We start from the raw sequence: 15,675 nt of genomic DNA on the forward strand, positions 1-15,675 counted from the left end.
CTTTTGATGTTGTTTCTATAAATCTCTCTGGCGTGCCAGAGCAGAAACAAGAAGAAAAAACACAAAAAACAAACAAAAAAAAAAAAAACAAAAAAACCTGGCCAGACAAACCCCCACAGCTCCAGAAGCTGGCTAATAGCTGCTTTATTTAATAACACAAGTGTGGCCCATCTGCACAGGGGTGTGAGAGGAGTAGCTGGGCATTTCACAAGCCCATGTGGGCAGCAAAGATCCAACCCCTGCTCTGTGGGGAGCAGCCAGGAGCCAGGCAGGGAGGATTTGGGATTTCACTGGGATTCCACGTGCCCTCACTTTTCCTGCTGACCAGCCCACTTGGACATAAACATCTCCCAGAGGCCATCCCTGTTCTGCTGCTGCATCTGCTCAACACCTGCATGGGAAAGGCACCTCCTTCAATCCCATTATCTGCTACTCAGCCTGCCAAGAGCTGGGGCTTAAAAGGGAATAAAAATGAAAAGGTTGGTGGTTTAGGTTTGGTTGGTTGGGTTTTTTCCCCCCTCTCTCTGTTGGCTCCAGCCTTTAGGTAAAAGCTCCTTTGCTCCAAATCCTCCCTAAGTGCAATGGAGGTAGTGGTTGACTCCACGCCAGCCCCATGGGTGGGAGGAGAGAATTAGAACTAAAACAGAGCAGAGTGAGTACAGCACAGTCCCAAGGGCTGCATTATTCTATTTATTGTAAAGTCTTGCCTGTTATTGCTGTTAAACACCTCTGGAGAAAAGCAGAATTCCATAATGCCACAGGACCTTTCCCAGCAACAGCTCTGTGCCTCCCCTTCCTGCTCCCCGGGGAAAAATTGGAGCATTTTATGTATTTTGGAGCATTTCTCTGAATTCTGTAAGGAAGAATAATATAAAATGGCAGCAAAACACTGGCACTGTAAAGGTGCTTTTACAGAGCTATTTATACATAGTGACGTTGGAATGAGATAATCTTCACTTTGTATTGTGGAGGTAAACAGGAGAGGACAATTTACATTGATGCCTTGCCAGAAGGAGCACTAATCTTTAAAATATAAGGCTTTTATATATATATATATACACACACACATAAATACATGCAATTTATAAAAACTGGTAATTTTGAGAACCTAATTTTACCTGATGAAATTTTCTTTTCCTCTCTCGTCATTTTTTTTCAAACATAAATGGGCAGGTTTGGAGCTTCATTATGTCTCTACCCTCCTGTTTCCTGTTGTTGCATTTCAGAACTAAAAAATAAGAAAGAACCCCTCCTGACTGCAGCTTTTCAGTTCTTTATTTCAGTATTTTGAGGGTATTTTGTTTTTCCTTCACTGGTCACCCCAGAGCTCAGGCAGGATGATGCCTGGGCCGTGTGCATTCACAGCCACAATATCCCTGTCTGCACATCCATCCCCTCTGGCAGGAGGAAAATCCTTGTCCTGTCCTCCTGTGGGAACCACCAGCATTTCCCTGCTGGAGCTCCCAGCCCTCCAGTACCTAAAAGAGACCAAAAGAGCTGGAGAGGGACTTATGTGGTGATAGAACAAGGGGAAATGCCTTCAAAGTGACAGAGGGTGGGTTTAGGTGGGATATTGGGAGAAATTCTCCCCTGGGAGGGTGGGCAGGCCCTGGCACAGGGTGCCCAGAGAAGCTGTGGCTGCCCCTGGATCCCTGGAATTGTCCAAGGCCAGGTTGGACAGGGCTTGGAGCAGCCTGGGACAGTGGAAGGTGTCCCTGCCCATGGCAGGGGGTGGAATGAGATCCCAGCCTGTTCAGAACCAGAACATCTGCACTTGTGCCCACCCCCAGCAGCAAACAGCTTTCCTTGCCCACCTGGGCACTCACACCAAAGGAAATGAGATGTTGTGAGATGGCTCTGGCATGGCTGGAAGGTTGAGAACAGGGGCAGAGTCCTTGAGAGCCTCAGCCTGGTTGGTCTGGTGTGCTTATCCCAACACTTTAACCCTCTGCAGCCACATTATCCGGGATGTGGGCTTAGAAGAAATGAGATTTGCCAAGGGAGAAGGGCTGGAAGACTTAATGAGCTGCCTGCTGGAGCTCAGCAATTAGTGCTGGACTGTACGGCCCAATTAGGGTACTATTAACTTTAGTTCTCTGGAAATACAGCGATTAATATTACTAATAATTCTCCTGACCTCAAAGTAATTGCAGAGCATTAAAGGAGAAAACTGTTTCTAATTAAGCAATTCCCAATCCTTCTGTTTTCCCTTTTTTCTAAGCCTCTGGTGCCCTCTCAGCCATCCCAGTGTGGGGCTTGCCTGGTTCAGAGATGGGATGTGCAGTGGGGCAGAAATTGCTGTCCCTGCTGCTAAGAAATGACATTCCTGGAACTCTTCAGCACTTAAAACCCCAAAGTCTGGGCAAACCATAATCCTGCACTCTCTAAACAATTTCTGATGGAAAATCAATCTTCTTTCACTGCCAGATTAAGCCCTTGGAAGGAGAACCAGGAGCCTCCACTGGTCCCCAAATCATAAAATCACAGAATGGTTTGGGTTAGAAGGAATCTCATTCCAAATTCCCTGCCAGGGGCAGGGACACCTTCCACTGTCCCAGGCTGCTCCAAGCCCTGTCCAGCCCAGCTTTGGACATTTCCAGCGATCCAGGAGCAGCCTCAGCTTCTCTGGGCACCCTGTGCCAGGGCCTGCCCACCCTCACAGGGGAGAATTTCTTCCTAATATCAATTTAAATTGAAGTAATTGCATTAGTGGCAACTGCAAACAACTCGTGAGGAGAAAATGGAGGTTAAAACTGAGTAAACAAACAACAGGAGTTGGAGATGCCCAGCTGGCAGAGCCATGTGCTGCAAATCCAACTCGGTTTGACCTGGACAGTGAAGCAGTTTTGCCTGTACAGACACAGTGGGCAGGGTCTGCTCTCCCTCTCACAGCCCAAACCGAGGCTGCTGTGACACCCCACATTGCAAAAATCCAAATTTAACCCTTCCCACGGCCCGTTGTGATAATGAAACCTGGATTTCTGTTTCATTCCAAGCACCAGGAGGAGTGAGGATAAGCAGCCATGCCAGCTCCACTCACAGGTGCTGGTTTGGTGGTTTAACCCTCAAATGCTGCTGCTGAGTCTTCAAAAATAAAAAGATCCCCCATGGCTGGATGGGAGAATCATGCACTTTTCAGAGTGGCTGAGCAAAGCCAGGCTTGAATGAACCCTGCACCACATGTGTAGGGAAAGGTTTCAATGCTAACACGTGTATTTATTTGTTAGAATTATAAACCAGGGCTTGGGGTGCTAACACCAACACAGTGATGCTCCCTGTACCCCTCATTGCAACTACACAAAATGCTGCTCACGGCTCTCCTCGGCAGGGCAGGTGTGTCAGTGGGCACCACCCAGCCTTCAGGCACTGGGCTGGCAAGAAAAACACATTTTCCCAGTGTCCAGCCCTTCAGGGAGACCCAACTGAGCCAGGACAGGTCACCCTGAGACCCCCCAGCAGTGGCAGCTGTGCCAGAGCCTGTGCCAAATGCACCTTTCTCACTTCCTTTTTTTAACATCAAGGAAAGGAAGAACAGGATTTTGGAAAGCAGTGTTTTTCCTCAAGAGCTTCAAGCAAAATATTAAATTTTAACAGCAGGATTTGGTCTTTTTGGGAGCATTTCCACCTGCAGCTCAGCACGGCATGGAACATAAAGGAACTGACTCCTGGCTCTCCCAGACATCTGTGCTTTTAAAAACGAGCATTTCACGCTTCTTAGAGGAGTTGGATGAGAGGCATGTGCCATTTCTCACCTAAACAGAGTTATCGGTGTCCTCGCTGCTGGGGCGAGGATGGAGAGCGCTCTCAGCACGGCAGATAAACAGATCTAACAGAGATAAACAGATCTAACAGAGATAAACAGATCTAACAGAGATAAACAGATATAACACAAGAGAGATAAAGAGATATAACATAACAGAGATAAACAGATATAACATAACAGAGATAAACAGATATAACACAAGAGAGATAAACAGATATAACATAACAGAGATAAACAGATATAACAGAGATAAACAGATGGATAAGGAAAGGCAGCCCCAAGGGCTGGAGGTGCCACGAGGTTTCAAAGACTTTCCTGGACCCTTATGAAATTCATCTGTGCTTCTGAAAGCAATCGGTGCCTTGTTGGGTTCTGTGTAGCTGCCAAATGCTGCTCTGGAGGAGGCAGGAAAGGCAGCACTGCCCCAGGAGAGCAGGCAGGGGCTCTGTGGGGGACACCAAGGAGCAGGGAAGCCTCAAATGTAATTAATTAAAACAAAAAAAAATCAAATCAGACCCACCCCGCCTCATACTGAGCACATCAAGAGCCGAGAATGGCTGCACAGAGTGAGAGAGGACAGATGAATTTTGCCACCGTGCCACAAAAAAATCCCTTTACAAGCAACGCAGTGCTGAAATGATGCAGCTCTGGGGGCGGCATCTTGGTGAGCTAATCCTTTCTGGAGTATCTTTGCACTTCACCATCCCACGGAGCAGAGCCCACACCCATCCCTGGGCAGAGAGGTCAAAATTTGGTGGCTGCCCCTGGCCTGGGAGCAGGCACAGAACATCCCTGTGGGTGCCACAGGCTGTGCCCGCATCACCTGCTTCATGCCAGCCTGTCTGTTCTCCACGCAGCCTCTTGGGCCCCCCGTCCTCCAGGGACAGGACAAGGAGGGATGGGTAAGAATTAAAAGAGGAGGAATTTAGGTTAGATATTAGGAATTCTTCTCCTGGGAGGGTGGGCAGGCCCTGACAGGTGCCCAGAGCAGCTGTGGCTGCCCCTGGATCCCTGGCAGTGCCCAAAGCCAGGTTGGACACTGGGGCTTGGAGCAGCCTGGGATGGTGGGAGATGTCCCTGCCCAGGGCCTGGGGGGTGTCCTGGGACATCGCGGCCACCTCCAGTCCTGGAGGAGCCCCCCGTGTCACCCGGGCTGCTGCCGACGGCTCGGGCTGTGTTTGGAGGGTCGAGGGCACTGCTTTCCCAAAAACCTCTAGATGGCAATCGCTCGCAGCGCTGCCGAGCCTTTCCCGGAGCTCGCTGGGAAACCTGGAGCCACCCTGGATCTGCATCCTGGGGAAGTGATGCTCTGAGCCCCGTGTCATTTGCCAGCATCCCTCATGTCCTGCTTCCTGCTGGTTCTCTGTGCAGAGCTCCCCGATGTTCCATCCCTTCTCCCCATCCCCTTTATCCTGCAGCTCCCCGATGTTCCATCCCTTCTCCCCATCCCCTTTATCCTGCAGCTCCCCAATGTTCCATCCCTTCTTCCCATCCCCTTTTCCCTGCAGCTCCCCGATGTTCCATCCCTTCTCCTGATCCCCTTTTCCCTGCAGCTCCCCGATGTTCCATCCCTTCTCCCCATCCCCTTTATCCTGCAGCTCCCCGATGTTCCATCCCTTCTCCTGATCCCCTTTTCCCTGCAGCTCCCCGATGTTCCATCCCTTCTCCCCATCCCCTTTTCCCTGCAGCTCCCCGATGTTCCATCCCTTCTCCCGATCCCCTTTATCCTGCAGCTCCCCGATGTTCCATCCCTTCTCCTGATCCCCTTTTCCCTGCAGCTCCCTGGTGCTCTGTCCCTTCTCCCGATCCCCTTTTCCCGACACGGGGCTTTGGGAGCGACAAGCAGGACGAGCCATCAGCTCCTGTGTCTCACAGGGGACCAACACACCTGGAGAAAAATAATCAACTCACCCAGTTTATTCCCAGCTGGCTAGAAAAGATTTTCTCATTCTACCCAAACTTAAAAGTGTATTTTTAAGTGCAGAGTGACTGGCCGGGCAAGGAAGACTTTTCAGGCTGTCTTGCTGCCGTGGGTACCCCAGATTTGGCCATCCCCAATCGCTGGTGCTCCCTGCGGGGCCGTGGGGGACAGGGACCAGCTGGGTCCTGCTGTGGAAGCTGAGGCTGGAGCAGCTTCAAGCCGGGAAACTGCAAATATCGTCTGTCCCTGGCGATGGGTGCAGTAAATGGCATTTATTGTGTTAAATGGAGAGTGCTCCCAGCCCTCGGGGCAGCTCGCTGCAGGTAATAGGGCAAATATTGCTGTTTTCTCTGGTAAAACGAAATCACAGCCGGCTTCAGCCTCAGTGATGGGAGATGGGGAGAAACCAGGGTCACTTTCCAGCTGTGTTTCTTCATGCTCACACTTAGGCACTGCTAATTTCCATCTGCAGGTTCCTGGGCTGCTGGGGGAGCTGGCAGGGGCATCGAGTCCCTCGATTTGCTCCTTCTGCTGCCTCCTGCCTCCAGCTGAGGACCAGGCTCGGCTCCTCCTGCAGCCCCAACTCACCCCACAGCCCCATCCTATCCCACTGCCACCCTCCTCCTTCAGTTTCAATAACTTTGCCACAAATACAGGTGAAGATTTTTTGAGGAAAGGTGCAGCACATCCAGCCCTGTGCATTGCCCAGCCTGGCCATCAGGTACTCCCCCTCCAAGAGAAGGGGCTGCTGATTTTCCCTGGCTCAGGAACAGGATGAGCTGCAGGCATGCTGGACACCAAACAGCTTTCCCAGCAGCTTTGCAGGGCTGCTTTTCCCTGCTGAGACATCTGCCCAGGGCTGGAGTTGACTCAGCACCAGGGATTAGGAGCTGCAGAAGGGAGCAAGCAGAAAATAATGAATCATTATAGAAAATGATAAATCCCTGCACTAATAAATAATGCAGTAAGAGGTAATTAATTATCTCCATTTATGCTGAGCTGCCTGGTTATTGATTTAGATGTGTTCCCAGCCTAGGCAGCCCTGACTCCTTCAGGATTTCTTCTGTGTCCTTCCACCTTCCCTCTGTCAAAGCCTCTCTGCTGCAGGTCTGGGCAGGACTCGCATCTCCTGGACCAGGAACTGGTGCTGAACCTCCCCGGCACTGCTGGGCTGTGCTGTGCCTGTGCTGGTCACTCAGGTGAGCCTGTGCTGGTCACTCAGGTGAGCCTGTGCTGGTCACTCAGCTGTGCCTGTGCTGGTCACTCAGCTGTGCCTGTGCTGGTCACTCAGCTGTGCCTGTGCTGGTCACTCAGCTGTGCCTGTGCTGGTCACTCAGGTGAGCCTGTGCTGGTCACTCAGCTGTGCCTGTGCTGGTCACTGGGGTGAGCCTGTGCTGGTCACTCAGCTGTGCCTGTGCTGGTCACTCAGCTGTGCCTGTGCTGGTCACTCAGGTGAGCCTGTGCTGGTCACTCGGGTGTGCCTGTGCTGGTCACTCGTGTGTGCCTGTGCTGGTCACTCAGCTGTGCCTGTGCTGGTCACTCAGCTGTGCCTGTGCTGGTCACTCAGCTGTGCCTGTGCTGGTCACTCAGGTGAGCCTGTGCTGGTCACTGGGGTGAGCCTGTGCTGGTCACTCAGCTGTGCCTGTGCTGGTCACTCAGCTGTGCCTGTGCTGGTCACTTGGGTGTGCCTGTGCTGGTCACTCAGGTGAGCCTGTGCTGGTCACTCAGCTCTGCCTGTGCTGGTCACTCAGCTGTGCCTGTGCTGGTCACTCGGGTGAGCCTGTGCTGGTCACTCAGCTGTGCCTGTGCTGGTCACTGGGGTGTGCCTGTGCTGGTCACTCAGCTGTGCCTGTGCTGGTCACTCAGCTCTGCCTGTGCTGGTCACTCGGGTGTGCCTGTGCTGGTCACTCGGCTGTGCCTGTGCTGGTCACTCAGGTGTGCCTGTGCTGGTCACTCAGCTGTGCCTGTGCTGGTCACTCAGGTGAGCCTGTGCTGGTCACTCAGCTGTGCCTGTGCTGGTCACTCAGCTGTGCCTGTGCTGGTCACTCAGGTGAGCCTGTGCTGGTCACTCGGGTGAGCCTGTGCTGGTCACTCAGGTGAGCCTGTGCTGGTCACTCAGCTGTGCCTGTGCTGGTCACTGGGGTGTGCCTGTGCTGGTCACTCAGCTGTGCCTGTGCTGGTCACTCAGCTGTGCCTGTGCTGGTCACTCAGCTGTGCCTGTGCTGGTCACTCGGGTGAGCCTGTGCTGGTCACTCAGCTGTGCCTGTGCTGGTCACTCAGGTGAGCCTGTGCTGGTCACTCAGCTGTGCCTGTGCTGGTCACTTGGGTGTGCCTGTGCTGGTCACTCAGGTGAGCCTGTGCTGGTCACTCAGCTGTGCCTGTGCTGGTCACTCGGGTGAGCCTGTGCTGGTCACTCAGGTGTCCTGCAGCACAGATATGTTGGGATCAGGCTGTAAGGACAGGAAAATCACCCCGGAGTGAACCCTGGGAACACCAGGCGGACGTGGCTGCATCCCAGCCCTTGCTGGAGCAGTGATGTCAGAGGCACCAGATGGCTCCTTTCTGCCCGATTTAATGGTGCCTAATGAGGTCACTTCCATAAAAGAGTTAATTATTTCCTGGGAGCCATTTGCTAACGCAATTAAGTCTGTTTCATGCCTGGTTTTAGCGACTGGCTGCGAGCAGGGCTGGTGTGAAAGGCGAAGCAAGGGCCGGTGGCTCCAGCCGTCCCCACTGCCTTGTGCTGGTGCTCCCAAAACAGAAACTTCTCACTTTCTCTTTCCCAGGAATGGGCCAGCAGCTCCTGGGATGATTTTCCATCCTACTTCCCCCCAGAAGCACTAGAATGGCCATTCCAGGGCTGCACCGTGTGTAATGTCATTTGTAAGTGCAAAAGATGGATTTTGATGATTTGTTGTACCTGGTGATGGAGCCTGGAGGAGTTTCTTCAGTTCTTCTTTCTTAGGAAATCGGCTCAGATGGCCCTCTGAGCGTTTTTATTGAAATAAATAAGAAAGGGCTGTGCCCCCTGAGGCCATCCTGCTCCTTTTCACAAACCTGGGGGTGAAACACAACCACCAGCACCTGCCAGGGCAGATCAGCACAGGAACAACAGCCTCAGCCCTTCCCGCACCAGCATAGCTTTAATTAAAAAATAAACTGTCAGACACCATAAAAAATTAAAACTTAAATGCCTTTAACATCCATCTGCAAGTCTTTTGGCAAGGCTGAGGAGGCAGAGTGGCTGCCACTCCCCACTGGGCCTCAGAAGGCTCCATGTCCCCACACAGGACCCGATGTTGTCCCTCCGTGGGGTGGCATTTGGGGAGCACACCCTACTCCCAGTGTGGCTGGCAGCAAGGAAGAGGGCGGCTGCAAGCTCCCAGGAATGCTTTGAGTGTTTTCATTGGATTTTATGAGGATTTTTCTGCTCCCTTGTGGGTGTTGCAGGTGTCAGCCAGGTGAGGAGGAGTTTTGTGACCACGCAGCAAGGCTGGTGCAGTGGGAGGTGGCGCGGTGCTGCAGTGCAAATGGGACAGGAGGTAACGAGTGCCAGGCCTGGCCCTGCTCCCTTCCAGGGCTCCCAGTGATGGGGACAGCCAGCAATCCCACAGGGGAACCTTTCCTCTCCCTTCTCTCACTCTCAGTGCCCTCATCACCACATCAGGAGCTGGGGCTGCTGACCCCTGCTCTGCAAGATGAAAGAGTCAGAACATGACGATGCTCCTTCCCTGCCAGGCCACCACTGAATTATTTAATCTCTTCTGAAAAATCTGCCCGGTGCCTGGTGTGGAGGGAAACTCCCCAGGCTCTGCCTGGAACCTCCCTTTCCCTCCTTTTCCCGAGTTTTTTCTATTCATCTGCCTTTTGCTGTTGCTGCCCCTGGAGAAGGTGGTACCATCCCCCTGTCCAGGACCAGCTGGTGATGACGAACCCTGCTCCCCTCCCGGGCCTGCTGCTGCTCCTGGGTGATTATTCCTGTTAATTACTTCCCTCAGAGCAGAAGCCAGATGCAAAGCTGTCAGCTCTGAGTGCTGCTTGGCTTTTGCCCTCGCATCTGCAGCCGCCGGCCTTGGAGAATCCTCTTGGAGGCTCTGGGTGCTGCTGGCAGGAGGACAAACAGCAGTGCTGCAAAGGCACCGTGCCACCAGCGCTCCCAGCCGTGGCTGGATTCCAAAATCTTTCCCCTCCTGGTGTTTTTCTGGATGTCTGGGTGCAGGGATGTGTTGGTCAGGGCAGAGGGTGCAGGAGCAGAGGATGTGTTGGGTACCAAACCCCTCTGGAGATGGGGGCTCTGCTCAACCTGGGCCCAGCCACCCCTCTGGCTCTGGATTCTGCACCTGGCCCGGGTGAGGGTCCTGCAGGGTGATCTGGGCAGCGAGAGGAGCAGTTCCACTGGGGTCAGAGCAATCCCAGCATAGCTGTGAAAACAGGGCTGTTAAACCACACACCTGAGGAGGTTTCCTTTCCCTCTGGATCAATTCACCAAGTGTTTATCAATGGTGTCGATCACCGGGAGTGACAGGCTGTCCTGGACACATCATGTTTCTGCTTCCCCTCCCTTCATCCCAGGCTTGCTGACTGCTCTGCCCCAGTCCCCACAGGGGGAAAGCCCAGCTGGGGATGATGGACAGGAAGATGCTGCTCAGCAGGAGCACCACTGAGTCATTTACCCCCTGCTCAGCCCCGGGAGCACTCACCCCACAGGCTGCACCGCCTGTGTTCCAGGACACAGCAGATTAATAAACTGCCTGGTGGGGCTGTGAATGAAAATGGGGTTTCACAGCACAGGCTGCACCTTGCCCTGTGCTGAGCTCAGCTGTAAAGCAGCAGAACCCAGCCCAGGTCTGCTCTTGGGGCATTGGAGGGTCCTTCAAGGTGATGATGATGATCTGCAGCACCACCACTGTCTCGTGTGCCTCCTCTGAAAAGAGGCTGAGGGAAGGAGACCCAGAGCAGGTGTTTGCTGGCAGAGCCGTGTTTAGAGACCTCTCTCTATCCATTTTTCATTACAGTGCTTCATAGCAGAGTTTCTGGAAGCAGCAGTGAGGAGCATCTGCTGACAAGCACCTCCTGTGGCCACCAGAACTGCCGAGAAGCACTCGAGCCCAGGGCAGCAGCTGAGCAGAGGCACTGCACAGAGCTGGGCAGCTTTCAGTGCTTCATCTTTCCTCACTGAAGAGGGAGAAGGTGGTGTCTCTGCAAATCCCAGTGCACCACAGAGCAGCAAAACCCATCAAAGAGAGTAAAACCTATCAGAGAGTGGCAAAACCCACCAGCAGGCAGGGCCCCCGAGAGCCTGCTGCTGAATTCCCCATCTTCACAGTGCTGGAAAGAATTTAAAATATACACTTCTGTGCTGTTTGGCACATCCTTTTGCAATCCTTAATGCTCATCTCTCCCTGCTGAATGAGCTTCATGGATTTCAGGAGGCCTGGAGGGAGAAGAAATCACCCTGAGACACGGCAGTGACTTAGGAGAAGCACAAGTGCCCCAGGAGAGATATGTGTGTGTGAGGACACAGTGCCACAGGCACAAACCGAGTGCCACCATGGTGCTGACGAGCTCCAGAGCCACAATGGACAAAGCTGAGGGGCAAGTGGTGTTCCAGGAGGTGATGATGCTCACACTCATCATCATCAGGCCAATGTCACACCCCAGGGCTGACCCACAGCCAGATGGACACGACTGTTTATCTGCACCACCACCACCACAACACCTGTGTGTCTCCAGCACTGTCAAACAGCAATAATCCTTTCATAAGCTGGAAAAAAGCCTATTTTTCTTACAGGGAGAATGATTGTTAAAGGGTTCTTGCAAATTACTCCAGAAGCAGGCTGGGTCAGAAAAAAAGAAAGCAAAACCTGTCTGCTCCTCATGTTCCTCAGCCACCTGCCCCAAGAAATATTTTGCTTTCTCTTGCCTGATTTTGCTCCAGGGATGAAATGGCCAGCAGCACAAACCAGGGCTCAGGCAGCATCAGGCAGCAGCATCCCATGGCTGGAGAGGCTCCTGCATGGCCAGGGCACAAGGGACCTGCTGCCTGCACGGGCCCATGCCCTCCCCTGGGTACCCAGCACAGATCCAGCTGCCTCAGCACTTTTGTCCCTCTTTTCTCCTTTATCCCTGCAGGATCCCACCTGGGGCTGGCAGAACCCCTGTGCCAGAGGGGCTGGAGTGGGTCAGGAAGCAGCTGGAGCTGCTGGAGGGCAGGCACAGGAACACCTGAGCCACTCCCAAACCTCCACCCCTTCCCAAACTGGGCTAAACCCCAGCAGCCATGGACTGAGGGAGTTCACCTGAGTGCATTTCAGGTAGAGGCTCTGTCCTCACAGCTGCATCACTGCCAGCTACTCTGGTGGCTCTAAAATGTGGCTTCTGCTGCTGAGCTTTGTTTCCTGGCACACCTTTATTTTGCATCCAAGGTTTTGCCTTGGATAGACGTGGGTTATGACAGTGGGGAGCCCCCTCAGCTGTTTGGTGCCCAAGCCAAGGTCTCTTCATGCTCCTGCCTGGCTGATTTGTCCATGTCATGGGCTGGCAGCAGTGTCTTGTCCTTTACTTTGGGACTTAGTGGCTAAAACAGCTCCTCCACGCCCAGGTGGGACACAGAGGAGAGAGCAGCTGGGTGGGAGCTGGGGGGAACACAGGGCTGTAAATCCCACCAGCACAGGAGAAAAACAGCAGTTTGGAAGTTGAATTGAAGCAAAAAATTGAAGTGGAAGTCCAAGTGCCTGCTCTTTCCCCACGTTTCCCATGCACAAGTCCAGCAGCAGCACTGTGTCTGTGTCCAGCCCTTCAGCCCGTTCTGCTCCCAGGTCCATCCCCTGGGGATGCTCCCTCTGCAGTGGTGCTCCCAAGCAAATTGCCATGGAAACAGATCCAAGGCACACAAAATCTGCCTCTGAACCTGGACCGAGGGGGTCCTGCCAGGGGAGGGGCTTTGTTCATCCCTGCTGCCTTCATCCTCTGCCCCTGGGGCTTACAGCTCCAGGAGCAGCAGGGACAGGGCAAGGAAACCTCATCCCAGGGCTCCTTGGGCATGTTCCAGCTTTTCCTGGGACACTGAATTCCCTATTTCTGTGACCTGGCAGGAGTTTGCAGTGATTTTTAACAAAAATGTACATGTTGAACCGATGCTGGTGGGGACCAGCTGCAGGCCAGAGCTGAGGGGGAAAAACTCATTAAACCACAAGGCCCTGACTGCTTGTGCATCGTCAGAAAAAAATTAGTGCCTGCTAATTTGCTCAGACTGTTGCATGGGCATGACTGCATTTCGAGCTGGTTCCTGGTCCCAGTTGCCTTTCCCAGTGGCACTGGTGGCTGGCTGAGCTCCCCTGGCCCTGCTGCCCCACACTCTGCCCTTCCCCTCCTTGCTGGGAGCCTGTGGAAGGGCCAGCCCTCGCCTTGCTCGCTCCAGGCTCGTGGCCAGAAAACAAGGAAAACTGGCTACTGGATGGGGAACAAAGACTCTAAACTATTTTTTAATAGATCTCAAACTCAAAAGCCCAGCAGGGTCAGACCCAGCTCACAGGGCAGCCCCTAAAGAGGAGCTGCAGTGGGGGCAGAGGGAAGGTAGAGCAGGACCTGCCAGGTCTCTCTTTTCCTCTGCTCTAAGGTGCCCAGAAGAGGAGGCTTTCCCAAACACCAGGTCCTGCTCCTTCAGGATTTTCTCTGCCTCTCCCTGGCTTTCCAGCCACTTTTGGGTCGTTCAGCTGGGTCCCATCGCTGAGCAGGGCAAACTTTGCCTTCTACTCACTTAGGTATAAATAATCTTTTACTATATTAATTACTTTGCACAGAAGGATAAGACATAAATTATAACCCAATGGTTATAATTGCATGTTCTTAGCACGTGTGCTTCGTTACTAATTATCCCCCTTCTCCCAGGCAGATTAAAAAGCAGAATCACTGGATTGTGGCTGCCAGGGAATAAGGCTGCTGAGGGAGGAGAGGGAGCCCTTTCTTGCCGCCAAAGGGGTGTAAAATACTGCCACAAATACAAATACAGCCCCTTCCCTCCCCAAATTAAATTAGTTTGAGGTGGTACCTGCAGCTTTCCTGGGGGACAGTGATGCCCATGGCAGCCCTGAGACCTTCCTCCCATTCCATGTCTCCCATCCTGCCTCCTTCCATTCACAGTGGAGCTTCCACTGGGTTTATACCAAAAGGAAAACTGTATTGAAAGCTTTTTTACTTCTTTCTGCTAGGCCTGTGGCTTTCCAGCAAGTGCCCTTTGGGGCAGGGTGAGTGGCCACTGGCTCTGCAGAGCCTGCAAAAAAGAAAGAGGCAAAAAGTGCCGTTGTTGTGGCTGTGAGTGATCCACAGCATGACCTGCCATCTACACGTGGGTCACTGTTATTATATCATTATTCAGGAACTGGATAATTAAATGTTCTTCACATCCCCAGCCCGTGTAACAACACTGGGCATCACCTCTGGTTTTGTGCTCACCATCACCCCCACGGCCCCAGAGACTTGGCTACCCCAGGGATGGCCTCGGGTTGTGTGTTCAGCTCCAGACCAAACAATCCACAGCTTCCAGGTGTTGTTTCTGCTTATGGGAAGTGTCTGACCTGCCAGGAGAGGACACATTTGTACCTGCAGTGGGGAGCATGTCCTGGCTGAGGGACCTGGAGTAAAGCTGGAGAGCTCCATGAAGCCACACTGGGTTTACTCTGCTACAAAATAAACCAGCATCTCATCCTCAGGACATTTCTCATCGCTTCCCTCAGCAATCCTGTACAAAATCTTCTCTTGCTCCCAAACTCCCTGTTAGGAGAGCTCAGCTCTGCACAGCCCAAAGCCTTCCCCCCACCCAGCTTGCAGCAGAGCCCTCAGGCTCCAGCCCCTTCCTTCTAGGCTGGCTGTCTTGCACCCAGATAACACCTGGAAGCTTTTTGGACAAATTTCCATCCTCAGGGCTCTGGATGTCCCCAGCTCTGTCTGGTGAGGATGCTCAGAGGGCAGCAGAGCTTGGCCGTGCTCCCAGCAGAACCACACTGAGCCCTGGGTTTAGGGTCCCCAGTAGGGTCCCCCTAAGGGTTAGGCTGAGCTTAGAGGTTTTCAGGGTTCCCTAGTGTGGATGGAAGGGAAGGAGCAGCCTGTGGAGCCGGGGTGATGCTCCTCCCAAAGCCACACTCGCCGCAGCACAAGCTTGAGCCTCCCTCCGGGGGCTCTCCAACACCCAGCCCAGATCCCACTATAAAAATAGTTGCAAGTGTTAATTGCAGGCACTGATGGTTCAGCAAGCTCCTGCTGAAACCTCAGCTGAACCTGGGAAGGAGCAGATAAAGCACGATCCTTTTCACAGCTTGTGGAGAAGCTCGGATTCTTTGGAATAGGAGGGAGAGCAGGGAGCGTGTCGGTTCTGTTCCTTCTGTGTCAGGAATACAGAGTATTTGCAAGGTTATCTCTCTCTGAATGGCAAATTTCCTCTCCTCTCATAACTCCTTTATTGCTATCAGCTTTCCTGACAGAGTTTATTTTTGAGGCTGTATTCCATCATTTATCAAACTTATCACAGAGATACTTGGACTTTCCCTACGAGGTGGGAGAGGCTTTGCCAGCCTCGCTGAGGAGCTGCCCTTGTCTCATCCATCCCTCCTTGCAGCAGTCCCTGCTCTTATTAGAGCCCACAAAAATCAGCATTTATTGTTTGTCAGTCCAGGAAAACATTCCATCAGCTCACAGGACCACTCCTCTGTGTTAACAGACATCCCTGCTTTGCCTGAGCCTGGTGTATCTGAATTTCTGCAGGGAGGAGGAGCAGGGAAGCAGCCCCAGCTCTTTGCCCTGCAAGAGAGAAATGTTGCTGCAAGTGGGCTTAAAAATGATTGTATTTTACATTGCAGACTTTCAGACATGAATGGAACACACACATAAAGGTATTTTTTGTTGTGTCACGGTGTTTTCACCGGCAAAACGCTGCAGGTGAAGCTGGGGAGATTAAATGAGTTCCTCCACTCTGGAGGCTGCTTCCCAGGGGAAA

Source organism: Poecile atricapillus, chromosome 12 (assembly GCF_030490865.1).
Source record: "Poecile atricapillus isolate bPoeAtr1 chromosome 12, bPoeAtr1.hap1, whole genome shotgun sequence".
NCBI classification, from domain to species: domain Eukaryota; kingdom Metazoa; phylum Chordata; class Aves; order Passeriformes; family Paridae; genus Poecile; species Poecile atricapillus.